Here is a 19,175-nt window from a genome sequence, read left to right as displayed (position 1 = left end):
CAGGATCCTTAAAGATTACTTCTCCCCACTCCCATCTACCAGGGTACCATCATGCTGATTCTAACTCAGGGTGACCCTGTATGTGTCCGAGGAGAACTATGCTCCATAGAGTTTTCAATAGCTAATTTTTTGGAAGTTGATCAGCCGGACTTTCTTCTGAGGCATCTCTGGGTGGACTCAAAACTCCAACCTTCCAGTTAGCGGCTGAGTGCATTAACCATTCGTTCCACCCAGGGGTTTCATCATATAACTCCTTTTACTTCAATGTGCCTTGGAATGATTTATAGTGAGGAATGCTGTAAGAAGTAACTGTATGAAACAAACATTTACGCTAAAGTAAGCTGAAGACGTATCCATCGTATGAAGACCTATGAGACAGGACACACGTCTTTCTGAAATGGTCATGTTTCTTTACAGCTACTCCTTAGTTTTTATCTTACAGTCACTATGAAAAGTATAACTAATGATACTTTCCTCTTTGAATAACCAAATTAGTGACCTATGTCTAGAAAATGTACAGGATTTTATAACATACTTTTTATATGATAAACTTATTACTGGTGACAACTTACTTTCACACACTTTTCTTTTGCCTCAATGTTTTCAACTATTGTGAATTTGTTTGCGTTACCATATACATCTGTATGTGCCATCTTAAAATCATTTCTAGAATAAGGTGGGGCATAAATAAACAAATATGAAATGTATAATATATGCTTCTCAGCAAAACTTTTGTGCATTTCCCTGGAGGTGGGTGGCCAAAGCAATTGTGAAAATAAGGCCAATGACTTCTTTTCATTTTCCTTTATAGTCACGAAGAATCGCTTAGGGCTTGCTGAAACTGTTCCCTAGGTGGGATCAAGTTGCTTCTTTAGTAATTCCATTCATAAATACACATTGGCTGTTTGGTGGAGCACTTGAAATCTTGATAATCAAAAGCTTATTGTATGTTTGAGAAGCTTGAAAAGGAAATTGAAGCTAATACCAAGGGAGAAGAGAATAAAGCTAGATGTTTTCCTTCAAAACCAGCAGGAGGTCATCTAAAGTATAATGTAATGCACAACTTTTAACTTTATGAACCTTTTTTGTTTTCTTTCTCTTTTTGTTTTGCATTTACAGTAGTAAGGTTACTCTATCATACATAATTAACTTGCCATCTACAGAAAGAGCAAAGAAAATCCAGAGGTAGTATTGGTGCTTTATGATAGAACAGAAGGCATACTTAGCATTATAAATTTCTTACAGGAAAAGTTAAGTATCAGAAGTTGCCTTAGTTTTCTGGTGTTGAAAGAACAGAAATTTATTTTCTCATAGTTCTGGAGGCTAAAAGCCCATATCAGGGTCTTGGCTGTGTCAATTCCTTTGTTGTTGGTAATCTTGGGCGTTCTTTGGTTCTTCGGCTGGTAGAAGATCCTCACATGGCATCTGTCACCCTCATATACGCATGTGTCTATGCTACTCTTTTTACAGCTCAGAAGTAATTAGGTTTAAAACTCATCCTACTTGGGTATGATGTAATGAACATAACAAAGAAAACCTACTTCCAAACAGAATTACAGAGACCAGTATAGGGGTTAAGATTCCAACACATATTTTGGGTGGACACAATTCAATATATAACAGAAGTTTAAAAAATTAAGGACTCAATATTTTCATAGCTATGCTGGTAATTTACCACCATCCCCCATACACATACTCAGTACACCCCCCCCAAAAAAACCCACTACTGTCAAGCCAATTCCGACTCATAGCAACCCTATATACACTTGTAAAATAGAAACAGAATCACTGCAGCAAAAAGACAACCATCTAGAAAATGAGAGAATGGGAAGCAGAGTCACTAGCCTATTGCAAAGATGAAGTCCCTCTGGGCAAGAACTGGAAAGAAAACGCTTTGGTGAGGCTATAGGCTGCCTTTCCTTCTGGTCCCTGGGAAGCTCTCTTTTTGCTTTTGTCCCCTGTGGTCTTTGGTTCTGCACTATGAGACTTTTCTTTATTACCCTCCCTGGCTACATCTGAGATGGGCACTGGAGCTCTGCCTTTCTTTGGGGTTTCACAGTTTTTGTATCCTGCTTCCTGTTGGCACAGGCTTTGGAGCCCAGGGATTACTTTAGGGGTTGGGCAGACTTTTGCAGACTAAGCCTGTGGTTTCTTTGGTCATTCAATTCCTTTAAAAACTTAGTAGGCTTCTGGGTTTTTTTTGTGCCCAATCTGTTCCACGTGTGTGTAATCAGAGTCAAAGAACTGATCTTGATAAATTTTTTAAGTGTAAAACTCTTTATTTTGATTTCTTCTTGATTTGTTCACTCCCATCTCTCTCACCTAAATAGTGCCAACCTTGCAGCCATCTGAAGACAACCTCCTTGGAGAGGTCTTTGCCTCTGAGCTGGCTCCCGTTGTCTTGCAGAGAACAATTATTAGAAGATGCTTGAAAATTGAGTTGGGGCAGAGTCTTATCTGCCGTAAAGCAGTCATTGTTTCCTACCAACCCAATTTAGGATACAGAAGCAGCTGGGTCTTTCATTTCTACAAGCCCACAAACTACCGGCTCTTGCTAATTTGCAGGTCACGAGCCAAGAATATTCCTGTCTAGACATAAAAAAAAAAAAAAAAAAAAATTTTTTTTTTTTTTTTATGTCTGTTTGCAGACAGGCTAGTTCTAGCCTGAGCTTATCTGTAATCTTTGGGACTTTGTTCAAAGTAGCATGAAATGGACAACACACACCAACATTCTGAATTTTCCCTACAGCCCCAGTCAGCACAGTTTGCCTCTCAAAGTGATAGTGAAAATGATTTAACTAGATGTTTTGCAACATTTGGCTAAACCACCTACCAACATACCTAATCCACTAAACCAATGACTCATTTTAGGTTGTACTTATTTGTAGCACCCCACTTCCAATACCAAATTCAGAATCACTTAGAATTAGGTTTGGCTGAGAGTAAGAGAAATCCTAAAATAACTGTGTCTTAAACAGCATGGTATATTCCTCTCACATATAAATAATATCTAAGAATAAGTAGTTCAGGGCTACCATGGTGGCTCAGTTCCTTAAGTCCTTAGAGGCCCAAGTCCTTAGAACTCAAGCAATATGTTATCCTCAGGATGTAGCCCTTTTACTCTTGGTCCAAGGTGGATCATCTGCCATCAAATCCACAATCTGAGTAGTTAGTAGTTCCCTTTTTAGCAAATTACCGCAAGAGGCATGGAGGAAATGAAGAAAGGCACGTCTCCTCTCCAAAGTTGCAGAGACCACTAGAATTTACTCACATGGCTCTATCCAGCTAAAAACGTAATCTTTATATTGGGAAATTCTGTTATTATAGAAAAAGATGAGACTGGGTTTTGGAAGTCATTTCTTACAATTGAATAGATTATAAGGTAACAGGGATCAAACACTAGAGGACACCAGACTGAAAGGCAGTGATCTCAAGCAGTGGCCTCTGTCCCCATGGTAGAAGTAGGCAATTTGTAGAGGAGCCAAGCAGGTGCACCTGAGACTCAGAAATCAGAGATTAAGAAGTGTAAGCTAAGTGGATGGTCCATTTTATGAGGTCATGTCTCAGAGACTTAATGGAGAGCCTGATGCGAGTCATCAAACTGATATCTAATTTTGAGGAATTATGTGGAAAGGAAAGATGCCACCTGAAAAACCTGAAGAACCCTATTAAGTGGGAAGTTGACTTTGGAAGAGAATGAAAGATTAAAGCATACTACAGTAAAACGATTTAGTGTTTTCTCTAAGAATTAAAAAAAAATTGGATGAAAAGAATGTGCTCATGTGGTCCAAATGTTAAACTGAACTTGAGAATGAAGATCAGATAAAACTGTAATTCTGGACAACCGGAAGACAGCAGATACGGCAGAAAGTAGAATAACTGTGAGAAGGGTATAGAGGAAAATATTAAGGAACAAGTTTGATGAGAATCTTTGTGTCTTCAGCTATATACATCTATCTTGTGAACAAGTATATATTTTATACAAATGCTTAAAAATAAACAGTATTTTAATTTAAATTGTATTTGTGATCTTACAGGTATTCTCATGACCTGGTGACTTTGAAGAATGACATCATGTTAATGAGAAGACTTTCTTAAAAAAAAAAAAAACTGATGTGATAAAGGAGATGAGAATGACTGTATATGATAAGGATGTAATGAAAATCCACAAACTAAATACAGGAACAGTGGCATATATGGTTGGAAAGATAGGTTAAGTCCAAGGTTTGGAGAGCTTCAAAGTTAAGCCAAGAATGCAGAATTTACATTATAGGAAATGGGGAAACATTATGTGCTCCAGTCAGGAAGTGACATAATGGAATGAAAGTTTTAGAAGGATGAATTTTTCATGTTGGAGAGTATATGGTTTGCAAAACAATTCAGGTCTAAGGCGATGTAATTGATATTATGATTTCAATGGAATTGTAAAGAGAGGACAGGGTCAACGACAGAAAAATGAAGATGTAACAAGAATTGGTGGTTGATTAGATGGGAAGTGGAGGTGAAGCCAAAGGAAAAGGGGAGAAAGAACTGAAAATAACTTTGAACCTCTATCATCTTCTGTTCCTGGAATATCACTTATATTGTAATTGTAGTTTTCTTCATGACCCTTTAAATTTACGTTACGTAGACTCATCGATTACCAAATAGTCTTTCATTTGTTACCTATCCTAAATTATCAGAAACCAGTGGAGTGAACCTGGTTTTCATTTTTTTGTTTATTTGTTTTTCACTTTGTTTTTAATTTACAAACCTGACTGATATTCACTGATAAGAACTTTACGAACTTTAAACAAACAGGGACAATTTGAGAATAATGAATTTCACTGAAGCAATTTTAAAGTGATGTACCTAATATAAAACCAAAAACCCAAACCCATTGCCATCAAGTCAATTCTGACTCATAGCGACCCTATAGGACAGAGTAGAACTGCCTCATAGAGTTTCCAAGGAGTGCCTGGCAGATTCGAACTGCTGACCCTTTGGTTAGCAGCTATAGTAGCACCTAGCCACTACGCCACCAGGGCTTCCACGTACCTAATACTTATGTTAAATGCAGATTACCAATTACAGATGTATATTATTCAGGTGAGAGTTGAGTATAACAATAAACCCTTTCAGCAAGAAGATAACAGCGGTTGCTTTGCTAGTTGCAGTTACGCAGTCTCTCATGTCCTCTGAGCTTGATCTGCTGTTCTCTGCCCTCTTTTGAGGGTTCATAGACCCCTCAAAGACTTAATCAATATGTTATTAAATCTATTCTATATTAATCTATGTGCTATTAAATCTATGTGTTATTAATCTATTTCTACATTTTTTTCTGTCTTTGTTGCAATCTCTCTATTGTTATTTCCCTTTTTTGATGAGAGTTTTCCCTTCGTATGTTCCCTGACTTTTCTGTACTTTCTCTTTTCTTCTCAGTTTGTTTCTGATGACACCCTTCATTAAAGTGTCTTTGCAAATACAAGTAAAGCATTTAGCACCTGGTGCACAGTAATAAGTAACTGGCAATTGGTAATAATAAAAATGCAGATAATAAGAACAACAACTGCTACTACTCCTCCCATTTATTTAGTGCTTAGTGTGTGCTAAGCTTTATATGGAAACCCTGGTGGTGTAGTGGTTAAGTACTATGGCTGCTAACCAAAGGGTTGGCAGTTCGAATCTGCCAGGCGATCCTTGGAAACTCTATGGGGCAGTTCTACTCTGTCCTATAGGGTCACCAAGTTGGAATTGACTTGATGGCTCTGGGTTTGTTTGTTTGGTTTTTTTTTTTGTTTTAAGCTTTATATGGATGTGGGAGAATTGTTGAACATGGGTCCTTGGTTGCTTTTGTAGCTGGATGAATAGCCATTTCTTGAGATAGTACCGGTGAAGAGCCAAATTTAGAGGAAATATCATGAAGTAAGCTTTCAGCATGTTGATTTCTGAGATGCCTTGGAAACATCTGAGTGGATCTGCTGAGGAGGCAGTGGGAGCTCAACAGAAAGGCCTGGGATGGTGGGGAAGAACTGTAAGTTGCCTACCCAACACCCATTCCCAACTTCTTTCTCTTTTGTTAGCCTCTGCTATAGGAGCTGGGTAAGCAGAACACGCAGTTTGTCTCTTTTGCATGTAAGGATGGTCATGTGACAAAGATCTAGCCAATGTAACATAAGCTGAAGGTTGTTAAAGAATTTTTAGGAAAGCTTTTTCCCCTGGTGCAGGTACTAAACCTCAGCCTTAATGTTGTTGAGCGGCTGAAACAGGCTAGCAAAACCTTCCTCTGAACAAAACTGTATTTATTTCAGTTACTCTGTTTCCTAGTAATTGCAGAAAAAAATAATTTCTACATGATGTAAGAATCGACTTGACGGCACTGGGTTTGGTTTTTTTGTTTGGCTTATAGGTAGAATTATATATTTGCCAACTATCAGCATATGGATGATAACTGGAGTCAGGGATCAGAATAAGGTTAGTTCCAATCTTGAGGAAGTCTAACAAATCTGGGTTAAAAAAAGCAAGAAAAGTAGACTGAGGGAGCGTATACAAAAAGTAGAAAGAAAACCAGGAGAGTGTATAAACCAAGGACGCTGATAGGAAAGGATGCTATAAAAAGGAACGAACAGTCAATAGCATCAGATGCTGCTGTTGACTGAGGCCTAAAATTTCTAGTGGATTTTGTGACATGAAAGTCACTAGGAACTGAGATGAGAGCCATCTCAGTGGAGCTATGGGAGTGGGTTAAATAGAAAGGGGAGGTCAAGAAATGGAAATGCGACATGCAAACAACTCTTTTGAGAGGTTGGGCTAGAAAAAAGTAGAGGGTGGTAGGGCAAGTTGAGTGGAGAGGTTTTTTGTTATAGTTGTTTGTTTGTTTTCAAATGAGAGGTACTGGAGGAAGTTTAAATGTATGTGTGAAGAATTACCCAGAAGAGATAAAGAAACAGTAGAGAAAAAGAGAAGGTGGGGGCAATTGGGGACCACAGCACAGGTAGAGGGATTGGTCTTAAAATGTTGAAAATATGAAATTCTTAGAGGCTGATGAAATCTGACAAGGGTCTTCAGGAGGTGGGTTCTGTCGCTTTCTGACCTACTGACTGTATAATTTACAATATTAAAACAGGGATCTCCATAGAAATGCAGTATTCCAATGGTAAGTTTGGGATTTTGTAGAACAAAAGCAGACCCACAGGATGACTTTTATTATCATGGTGAATGTTTCCCACTATATGATCTAACTCTAAATCTTAGCTTGGTGGGTATACCATATTCTAGGTATAATCCCTGAGTGATACAAACAGTTAATGCACTCCGTGATAATCAAAAGGTTGGAGGTTTAAGTTCTCCTAGAGGTGCCTTGAAAGAAAGGCCTGGCAATCTACTTCTGAAAAATCAGTCATTGAAACCTTTAAGGAGCACAGTTCTACTCTGACACACATGGGGTCACCATGAGTTGGAATGGACTCAAGGGCAAATGGATAGGATATAGCATCCAATTCTACCTTGGGATATAGAACAGCTCTCAGTCTTATCTCACACTTATCTTGGTGGGTATGATTGTCAGTTTTATCTGCTAACTTGCCTAGGTTACAGCCCCCAGTTATTCAATCAACTACTAATCTAGGTGTTGCTGTGAAAGTATTTTGTAGATATGACTTAAGTGTATAACCGGTGACTTTAAATAAGGGAGATCATCCTAGATAATCTGAGTGGACCTGATTAAACCAGTTGAAAAGCCTTAAGAGCAAAGCTCAAGTTTCCCTGATGAAGAAGAAATTCCACCTCTGGACAGCAGCTTCCGCTCATGCCCTAGCGAGTCAGCCTGCCCTTCCTGATGACTTGTCCCATACATTTTGAAATTGTTTTGCCAGTCCCCACAATTGTGCAAGCCAATTCCTTGTAACAAGTCTCTTAATATACATCTCCCGCTTGTTCTATTTCTTTGGTTGAAACTTCAGTGATACAATGGGCATATCACTGTCTAGGATCAGCCCTCAGAAAGCTGATTTGTTAACAATCCAAGGGTGGGCCTGCCTCTCAAGGGCAGAAAGTTATCCAAAGCACCAAAAAAACCCCAAAAAAACCCATTGCCGTGGAGTCGATTCTGACTCATAGCTCGTGGATTCGTACTGCAGATCTTTTGGTTAGCAGCCGAATGCTTAGCTAGTGTGCCATCAGAGCTCCTTTCAAAGCACCAGAAATGCTTGTTTACTAATCTACAGTTAGAAAATTAGGTTACAAGGGCCAGAAATATTCAAATTCCACATGATCGGCACATTCTTCCCCCATAGCCATACTCACATCAATATAAGATCTATGGAGTGAGAACATGGAAGCAGGGGCAGTTAAATATTGAATTGCATCAGGCTAAGTGAGATTTATGTATCCACCTCTCACCATAGAGTCCCTCTCTTGCTAGGACAGTCTGAACAACTTGAAGTTTCTTCCTGAAACTGCCCCCGAGAAGTGTTAGAATGGCTGTTGACAGTATTTGCCTCTCTGACTCACCTTTTTCTAAACCCTCACGTGTAAATAATCCCCTTTTTAGAAATGCTTGTTCTTTACATACTTTGATACTAATACGTTCTCTCAAGTTGCCCAAGACCCTCACAGGCCTGGGTACCTTTCTGCCTCAGTCCATAATCCTTGCACACCTCTGCTTTGATCCCGCTGTGTGTTGATGTTACAAACCGGCTCCCAAAAGGCAAAGATTTTCCTCTATGTCTTAGAAGACGGTGGTATTAGTTTCCTAGGGTTGCTGTAACAAAGTACTACAAATTGGGTGGCTTAGAAGAACAGAAATTTATTGTCTCACAGTTCTGGAGTCTAGGAATCTGAATCAGGTGTCAGCTGTGTTGATTCTTTCTGAAGGCTTTGAGGTAGAATCTGTTTCACACCTCTCTCCTAACTTCTGGTGACGGCCAGATCCAGGGCATTTCTTGGCTTGCAGCTCCAATTTCTGTCTCCATCATCACATGGCCATCTTTCCTGTATCTGTTGCTTCTCCTCTTTTATAAGGACATCACTCATATTGGATTAGGGCCCACCCTACTCTAGCATGACCTCATGTTAGTTTAGCTGATGATGTCTTTTTTAATTTTTTTGGTGAAAATATACATAGCAAAAGATACATCATTTCAGCAACTTCTGTATATACAATTCAGTGACATTGATCACATTCTCAAAATTGAGCAGCCATTTCACTATCCTTCCCAAATTATTCCACCACCATTAACATAAATGCACTGTCCTCTAAGCTTCTCATCTAACCTTTTGAGTTGCTGTTGTCAATTGTATCTCACATAGATGTTTCTTTAAAAGAGCACAATGTTCAAGGCAGACATACTTTACTAATTAAACTAAATTATTATCTGATTCAGGGGATTATTTTGGTTTAAGATTTAAAGTTCAAAGACCCTATTTCCAAACAAGATCACATTCACAGATACCAAGAATTAGGACTTCAACCTTTCTTTTCTTTTTTTTTTGGCAGAGGGGGAGGATGGGGGTCACAATCCAATCCATAACACCCACCAAAATTTTCTGTGAAATGAGTACTGTCATCCTGGACAGTGGAGTTGGGAGCAGTTCTGGGGAGATGCTCTCACAATCCAGAAACTGGCAGAATGGACTTGTGGCTCTAAGGCTAGCCAGTTCTTATTTAATTTTCTGGAAGCTAGGCTCCATCATGGAAACCCTGGTGGCATAGTGGTTAAGTACTACAGCTGCTTAACCAAAGGGTTGGCAGTTTGAATCCACCAGGCAGTCCTTGGAAACCCTATGGGGCAGTTCTACTCTGCCCTATAGGCTCGTTATGCGTCGGAATCGACTTGACGGCACTGGGTTTGGTTTTTTTTTTTTAGACTCCATCATACAAACCATACACCTGCTACTCTTATTGTTTCCCCTCCAGAATGAGAGTGTTTACAACATGCCTGTCTCTTTGCTAAAGGCTTACACACATTAATTTCCATAATCATTGTAACAAACCATAGGCACCTTGAGAGGGAGATATCATTAATCCATACTAAAAAACCCATCTCTGTTGAGTCAATTCTGACTCATAGCTACCCCATAGGACAGAGCAGATCTGCCCCATAGGGTTTCCAAAGTGGCTGGTGGATTTGAACTGCTGACCTTTTGGTTAGCAGCTTTAGCTCTTAACTACTCCACTACCAGGGCTGGGAAATCAAGGCTGAGAACTTAAGAATGTTGATCAAGTTCACACAGCTACTAAAACGTGGAGCTGACATTTGGGTCCATGTTTATCTGGCCCCAAATCTTGTGCCTTGTACCATGACACTAATTATCTCTCTTCCTTTCACAACTAGTTACAGCTACCTGAAGGTAACATGGAATCAGTAAATTATTTTTAACCTCAAGGCAGGTTTCCTCCTGCAGTCCCTTCTAATCTAATATATCCATGGATTTCAAACATGTTAAACAATGTTTTTACTCCTGATTTCCCTCTTTTTTTTCCACTTGGATGTCAATTGATATTAAACCTTTTTTTTTTTTTATTGTTGTTGTTGGGCCCAAGTGATCAATTCTTTCTAATTTCCCACCCTTCTCTTTTTTACACCATATTTCTTAATCACTAGCATACAAATTCAAACAACAATATGTGTTGCTTTGAGTTTCAAATGATTGATCAGGGTGTCAAATGTCTTAATTTAGGGGAAAAATCCACAATTTTGTCTCTATTTTTCCTGATTGACATTTGACTTAAAAATAATCACGTTACAATTATAGATCACATTTATTTTATTCAAAAAACTTTACATACCTTATACATTTTTACAGTATTCTTATGAATGCAGTAAGATTGATATTATTATTCCCATTTTACAGACGAAGAAACTGAAACAGAAAATTTAAGTAATTTATCTTTTCTGGCAAAACAGATTAAAGTAGCTTTAGATCATAACGCATACTCAGGCTAATTTACTGAATTCATATAATTGAACACATGGAAACGATGGAGAAATCAAAATCATCCAATGCAATCACACAACGGTGAGAGCAAACAAGTAAAATTAGTCCAAATATTCCCTGAAAGGAAAATATTAACTCCCTAATTAAACCAACCTGAGCTTGGTTAAACTAGATTATTTTTAAAAAGCAAAAAACAACAACAACAAAAAACCCTTGCCGTCAAGTAGATTCCAGCTCATAGCAACCCTATAGGAAAGACATCGTAGAACTGCACCATAGGGTTTCCAAAGCTGTAAATCCTTATAGAAGCAAATTGCCACACCTTTAGCTGGTGAGTTTGAACGCTAACCCTTTCGGTTAGCAGCCAAGACCAGATTATACTGCCCCTACGGAAACTCTGCTGACGTAGTGGTTAAGTGCTATGGCTGCTAACCAAAGGGTCGCAGTTCAAATCCGCCAGGCGCTCCTTGGCAACTCTATGGTGCAGTTCTACTCTGTCCTATAGGGTCGCTATGAGTCGGAATCGACTCGACGGCACTGGGTACTGGGTAAATTGCCATACTTAAATTATGCCACTAAGTCTTAGTTCAGAAACTCTGGTGGTGTAATGGTTAAGTGCCGCAGCTGCTAAGCAAGAGATCAGCAGTTCACATCCGCCAGGCACTCCTTGGAAACTCTATGGGGCAGTTCTACTCTGTCCCATAGGGTCACTATGAGTCAGAATTGACTCAACAGCAGTGGTTTTTTTTTCTTTTTTAGTCTTAATTCTTACATTATTCTGCCTACTCTTGTGAAGATAGGGGGAGAATTAAGCTTAATATGCATATATTATACAAAGAATAGCTAGAAAATGCCACTAGGTAAAGGCATATTCTGGAATTCTCCATAAGTTTCATTTTATTCTTCATTTTTCTTTCATTTCCCTTCTTGTCTAACAAACCCCCATTGCACCACACCCACTCATACACACTCACACACACATAGCCACCTACTCTATAAATAACTCAGCCAGGATATAAGCACTAAAGGATATTAGAACAGCTCATTGACTTTCTTGGGTATGCTCTCTGTCCTTGCCATGGAGTTTTCTTTGCTGATGAAAAGACGTTTATTTTTCCCAATCTGTTGAGGGCATCGGGAAGGGTCCCAAGTGTCTAAGGGAATTATGCACTGCTAACCATTAACTGCAAAACATTCAGATTTTAAAATAACATCTTTGAAACCATTTCCAATTGAAAGTGAAATCCTTATGTGAGAGCCTCCCAAGTCTGTGACAAGTTCTTTGCACACTTGTGTGTAGATGTGAGCGCATCTCTGGGCTGGAATGTGCCTTTGTGTGACTGTGCACACCCTTTTTCTTGATATATGTGTGGAAACCATTGTTGAGGTCAGAAGGCTACTTAGGGTGACCCATTATCTAGATACTACTCCTATTATCAACTTTTAGGTCTTTTGATTTTGGAAATGGCAAAGAAGATGAAACAGGAAAAGAAGAAGAAAGAAAGAAGAGGAAAGAGTAATGAAAAAGAAGTCACCGCCACTTCAGTCTGATCCGGATATCCAACCTTCAAAAAAAAAAAAAAAAAAAAGTTCAAGCCCAAAAACCCAACAACCAAGAAAAACTCCGACAAAACAATAGATATTTTAAGCTGAAAGTGTTCCAGATCCCTGTGACAAAGAGCCTCCCGAGGATTACAATGCAGTCAATGTTGCTTTAATTAAATTTAATGCTGTGTGAAATGCACTCCAAGAAACTTTGATGAATGACTGGGGCAATTCACTGAGCTCACTAAAGGGCATCGAGCCCTTGCCGGGGTGTCAAGTCACGATGAATTGGTTAGTACAGGCATGTTTATAGACTGCCTCGGGAACCTTGTATCTGTGTGGTAATGTCAGAGATAATGTTATGATTCGCTGGACCTGAGGGGGCTTTGATGACACGGTTAATGAGATGTCCCAGAGAGCATCGCAGCAGGTTCTGCTCAGACCTCCCACATCAAACGAGGCAGACTTACCCCTCCTGAGCTGCTGCCCTCCAAATCCCTCAGCTGGGCTTTTCTTTCCTTAGGGCCTTTTCCCCTCTTTTCTTTTTTCAGTTCTTAGTCAACATCCACTTTGTCTAGCTGTAGAAATTCAAAAGTTGTTAGTTTTTAATTTGGCTTCTTGTCGACCTGACAGTGAACAAAAGGTTTTCTGGGACTGTGTGGAGACTGGGAGGAAAAAAGATGCTGGAGAAAGGGAAAAGAGAAACAAGAAAAAGGATTCACAGCTGAGAGAGAGAGCACACAAAAGCTACTCTAGTTTAATTTTGTAAACTTTTGTCATAAAATATTATCATATCATTGGAGGTGGTGACAGGCAAACTGAGATTTTGTTTGCTTTACTCATATATAAAGGAATGAACATTCAGAAAATAAATTGATAACAATTTGAAAATTCCTTAGCCAACACAAGCACGTAAGTAATTCACTTATAGTTACAAAGGAGACACTTGTGTTTTTAACAATTTTTCTCATTATAGTCTGTGAGTGGAAAAAGTCATGCTGGAAATTGAGCAAAAGTCATGCTAGATGGTAAATAAACATGTTTGCAATATATCTACCTCTGCGAAAAGTCCCCAGACAGGAACTGAACTGACAGTATTACCTCATTAAAGAGGATATGCATAGAAAGGGAAAGAGAGCTATATCAAATAACCTTTCCTGAGAAAGAAAGTGGTTGTGTTTATTTTGTACTTTAAAGACATTCTAAAATATTTGCCTATCTAAATGCAGCCAAATATTTCCTCCTTGGGGAGAAAGCAGCCTTTGTCATTAATATTCTTTATTATTTTTGTCACAGAGGAAAAGAGAGAAACTGACTCCCATCTTTAAATTTCATAAGCCTACTTGTGACTGTCATGTTTCTTATTACTGAAGAAATCATTTGAAAAGTCATAGGAAAAACAAGCAACAAGGCATTTTCCTTTCTGTTGTTGTATTCTTTCTTTGCTTTGTAGGTACTATGGAAACCTCCTTAATGCTTTATCTCCGAACAGTGAATGATCTATCTAGGTAGAAAGCCTCTTACAGTAAGTGACATTTATTTTAAAATATACTTGCTTTTGCCTAATAGCACTATAATGAAGTTGAAATTAAATCCCAGGGACAAAAGTGCCACACATGGTTAGCTTGGTTGTCTCCTAAAGAGAACAGAAGAGAGGCAAGAAGCTAATCTATTTTAAAATAAGTCTAGCTCCAAGATAGTGTGACGAAATAATCTTTGTATTCATTAAGGATCAATTAGTGTTTCCATTAACTGGGCTTTTCTTTCCCACAATTATAACATAAAGGACAGAAGATCTCAGACAGCTGAATGAGAAAGTTATCGCTCGGTAATAAATTGGAAAAGAGTAACTTTTTAAGGCAAAGGGTATTATTTATTATGCCAAAGGTGAAGAATGGGTTGATAAAAGAACAAACACAGAAACTAATTAAAAATTGCTTTAGGTGAAGAAAGGAGCCTTCGTGGTGCAGTGGTTAAGAGCTCAGCTGCTAACCAAGAGGTTGGCAATTTGAATCCACCAGCCACTCCTCGGAAACCCTATGGGAAAGTTCTACTCTCCTAAAGGGGCACTATGGGTCAGAATTGACTCGATGGCAATGGGTTTTTTGGTTAGAAAAGAAAATGATTTCAAAATATTAAAATATTTCTTAAAAGGGAGAGGAAAAATTAAACTTAAGTGGTCAAATATTCTTACAAAAGAATAAGCAGCTTATTAGAAGTTCTCTGTCAAATATATACATATTTTTTATAGATCTATGCCATGTCCAGAAGCCCTGACAGCATATCAGCTACATGTATGCTTAAATTCAGCACAGGATATCAGACAGGACTCTCTGTTGCAAGTGACAGAAAGCCCTACTCAAGCTGGTTCAAACAAACTTTTAAAAAATGGAAACAAATTAATACTTATTAGTGGAAAGTCTGGGGAGAGATGGGCTTTTAGGTAGAGCTGAATTTAGATTTCAAACAGTACACTCAGAACTAGTTTTCTCTCTAGTGTCCTCTGTATATTGTTGTTTGTTAGGTCCTACCGAGTTGGTTCCAACTCACAGTGTCCCTATGTACAACAGAATGAAACGCTACCCAGTCCTGTGCCATCCTCTCAGTTATTGTTATGCTTGAGCCCACTGTTGCAGCCACTGTGTCAATCCATCTCATTCATGGTGTTCCTCTTTTTCACTGACCCTCTACTTTACCAAGCATGAGGTCTTTCTCCAGTAACTAGAGACATGTCCTGATATGTCCAAAGTACGTAAGACGTAATCTCATCATCCTGTGCTTCTTCCAAGATGGATTTGTTGCTCCTTTTGGCAGTCCATGGTATATTCAATATTCTTCGCCAACTCCGCAATTCTCCTCCAGTCTTCTGTATTCATTGTCCAGCTTTGGCATGCATATGAGGCAACTGAAAACACTATGGCTTGGGTCAGGCACACCTTAGTTCTTAAAGTAACATCTTTGCTTTTTAACACTTTAAAGAGATCTTTTGCAACAGATTTGCCAAATGCGATGCACGGTTTGACCTCTTGACTACTGCTTCCATGGGCATTGATTGTAGACCCAAGAAAAATGAAATCCTTGATGACTTCAATCTTTTCTCTGTTCACCGTGATGTTGCTTAATGGTCCAGTTGTGAGGAGTTTTGTTTTCTTTATGTTAAGGTGTAATACATATTGAAGGCTGTGGTCTTCGATCTTCATCAGTAAGCGCTTCAAGTCCTCTTCGCTTTCAGCAAGCAAAGTTGTGTCATCTGCATAATGCACATTGTAAATGAATCTTCCTCTAATCCCAAAGTCCCATTCTTCTTCATATAGTCCGGCTTCTTGCGTTATTGCTCAGCACATAGACTAAGTATGATGAAAAGATACAACCCTGACACACACCTTTCCTTACCTTAAACCGCACAGTATCCCCTTGTTTTGTTCAACCAACTGCCTCTTGGTCTATATACAGGTTCCACGTGAGCACATTTAAGTGATCTGGAACTCCCATTCCTTGCAGTGTTATCCATAATTTATTATGATCCACACAGTCTAACGCCTTTGGATAATCAATAAAACACAGGGAAACACCTTTCTGGTATTCTCTGCTTTCAGCAAGGATCCATCTGATACCAGCAGTGATATCCCTGGTCCCACATCCTCTTCTGAATCCGGCTTGAAATTCAAGCCATTTCAGGCCATAAATATGGATCTCTTCCAGTCAGTTAGCCAGGTAACTGTCTTCCAAATTTCTTGGCATAGACAAGTGAGCACTTCCAGTGCCACGTTCATTTGTTGAAACATCTCAATGTCAATTCCTGGGGCCATATTTTTTGCCAGTGCCTTCAGTGCAGCTTGGACTTCTCCCTTCAGTACCATAGGTTCCTGAAATGGTTGAATGTAGCGAATTCTTTCTAGTACAGTGACTCTGTGTATTCCTTCCATCTTCTTTTGATGCTTCCTGCATCATTTAATATTTTCCCCGTAGAAGCCTTTACTATTGCAACTCGAGGCTTGAATTTTCTCCTTAGTATATTAAATCGATTTCATTTTCATCTCCACGTGGTCACAAGATGGCTGCAGTTGCTCCAGCCTCATATTCTTTCTTTTTTTTTTTTTTTTTTTTTTTTTTATAATAACTTTTATTAAGCTTCAAGTGAACGTTTACAAATCCAATCAGTCTGTCACACATAAGTTTACATACATCTCACTCCCTACTCCCACTTACTCTCCCCGTCTTGAGTCAGCCCTTTCAGTCTCTCCTTTCTTGACAATTTTGCCGGCTTCCCTCTCTCTCTATCCTCCCATCCCCCCTCCAGACAAGAGTTGCCAACACAATCTCAAGTGTACACCTGATATAATTAGCTCACTCTTCATCAGCGTCTCTCTCCCACCCGCTGACCAGTCCCTTTCATGTCTGATGAGTTGTCTTCAGGGATGGTTCCTGTCCTGTGTCAACAGAAGGTCTGGAGAGCATGGCCGCCGGGATTCCTCCAGTCTCAGTCAGACCATTAAGTTTGGTCTTCTTATGAGAATTTGGGGTCTGCATCCCACTGCTCTCCTGCTCCCTCAGGGGTCCTCTGCTGAGCTCCCTGTCAGGGCAGTCATCGATTGTGGCCGGGCACCAACTAGTTCTTCTGGTCTCAGGATGATGTAGGTCTCTTGTTCATGTGGCCCTTTCTGTCTCTTGGGCTCTTAGTTGTCATGTGGGCTTGGTGTTCTTCATTTTCCTTTGCTCCAGGTGGGTTGAGACCAATTGCTGCATCTTAGATGGCTGCTTGTTAGCATTTAAGACCCCAGACGCCACATTTCAAAGTGGGATGCAGAATGATTTCATAATAGAATTATTTTGCCAATTGACTTAGAAGTCCCCGCAAACCATGTTCCCCAGACCCCCGCGCTTGCTCCGCTGAGCTTTGAAGCATTCATTTTATCCCGGAAACTTCTTTGCTTTTGGTCCAGTCCAATTGAGCTGACCTTCCATGTATTGAGTGTTGTCTTTCCCTTCACCTAAAGCAGTTCTTATCTACTGATTAATCAATAAAAAAAACCCTCTCCCACCCTCCCTCCCTCCCCCCCTCGTAACCACAAAAGTATGTGTTCTTCTCAGGTTTACTATTTCTCAAGATCTTATAATAGTGGTCTTATACAGTATTTGTCCTTTTGCCTCTGACTCATTTTGCTCAGCATAATGCCTTCCAGGTTCCTCCATGTTATGAAATGTTTCAGAGATTCGTCACTGTTCTTTATCGATGCGTAGTATTCCATTGTGTGAATATACCACAATTTATTTACCCATTCATCCGTTGATGGACACCTTGGTTGCTTCCAACTTTTTGCTATTGTAAACAGAGCTGCAATAAACATGGGTGTGCATATATCTGTTTGTATGAAGGCTCTTGTATCTCTAGGGTATATTCCGAGGAGTGGGATTTCTGGGTTGTATGGTAGTTCTATTTCTAACTGTTTAAGATAACGCCAGATAGATTTCCAAAGTGGTTGTACCATTTTACATTCCCACCAGCAGTGTATGAGAGTTCCAATCTCTCCGCAGCCTCTCCAACATTTATTATTTTGTGTTTTTTGGATTAATGCCAGCCTTGCTGGTGTGAGATGGAATCTCATCGTAGTTTTAATTTGCATTTCTCTAATGGCTAATGATCGAGAGCATTTTCTCATGTATCTGTTGGCTGCCTGAATATCTTCTTTAGAGAAATGTGTGTTCATATCCTTTGCCCACTTCTTGATTGGGTTGTTTGTCTTTTTGTGGTTGAGTTTTGACAGAATCATGTAGATTTTAGAGATCAGGCGCTGGTCGGATATGTCATAGCTGAAAATTCTTTCCCAATCTGTAGGTGGTCTTTTTACTCTTTTGGTGAAGTCTTTAGATGAGCATAGGTGTTTGATTTTTAGGAGCTCCCAGTTATCGGGTTTCTCTTCATCATTTTTGGTAATGTTTTGTATTCTGTTTATGCCTTGTATTAGGGCTCCTAGGGTTGTCCCAATTTTTTCTTCCATGATCTTTATCGTTTTAGTCTTTATGTTTAGGTCTTTGATCCACTTGGAGTTAGTTTTTGTGCATGGTGTGAGGTATGGGTCCTGTTTCATTTTTTTGCAAATGGATATCCAGTTATGCCAGCACCATTTGTTAAAAAGGCTGTCTTTTCCCCAGTTAATTGACACTGGTCCTTTGTCAAATATCAGCTGCTCATACATGGATGGATCTATGTCTGGGTTCTCAATTCTGTTCCATTGGTCTATGTGTCTGTTGTTGTACCAATACCAGGCTGTTTTGACTACTGTGGCTGTATAATAGGTTCTGAAGTCAGGTAAGGTGAGGCCTCCCACTTTCTTCTTCTTTTTCAGTAGTGCTTTGCTTATCCGGGGCTTCTTTCCCTTCCATATGATATTGGTGATTTGTTTCTCTATCCCCTTAAAATATGACATTGGAATTTGGATCGGAAGTGCGTTAAATGTATAGATGGCTTTTGGTAGAATAGACATTTTTACTATGTTAAGTCTTCCTATCCATGAGCAAGGTATGTTTTTCCACTTAAGTATGTCCTTTTGAATTTCTTGTAGTAGAGCTTTGTAGTTTTCTTTGTATAGGTCTTTTACATCCTTGGTAAGATTTATTCCTAAGTATCTTATCTTCTTGGGGGCTACCGTGAATGGTATTGATTTGGTTATTTCCTCTTCGGTGTTCTTTTTGTTGATGTAGAGGAATCCAAG

The sequence above is a fragment of the Elephas maximus genome, chromosome 5 (assembly GCF_024166365.1).
Source record: "Elephas maximus indicus isolate mEleMax1 chromosome 5, mEleMax1 primary haplotype, whole genome shotgun sequence".
Taxonomy (NCBI): domain Eukaryota; kingdom Metazoa; phylum Chordata; class Mammalia; order Proboscidea; family Elephantidae; genus Elephas; species Elephas maximus.
The sequence above is the reverse complement of the archived record's forward strand: the minus strand, read 5'-3'. Positions refer to the sequence as shown.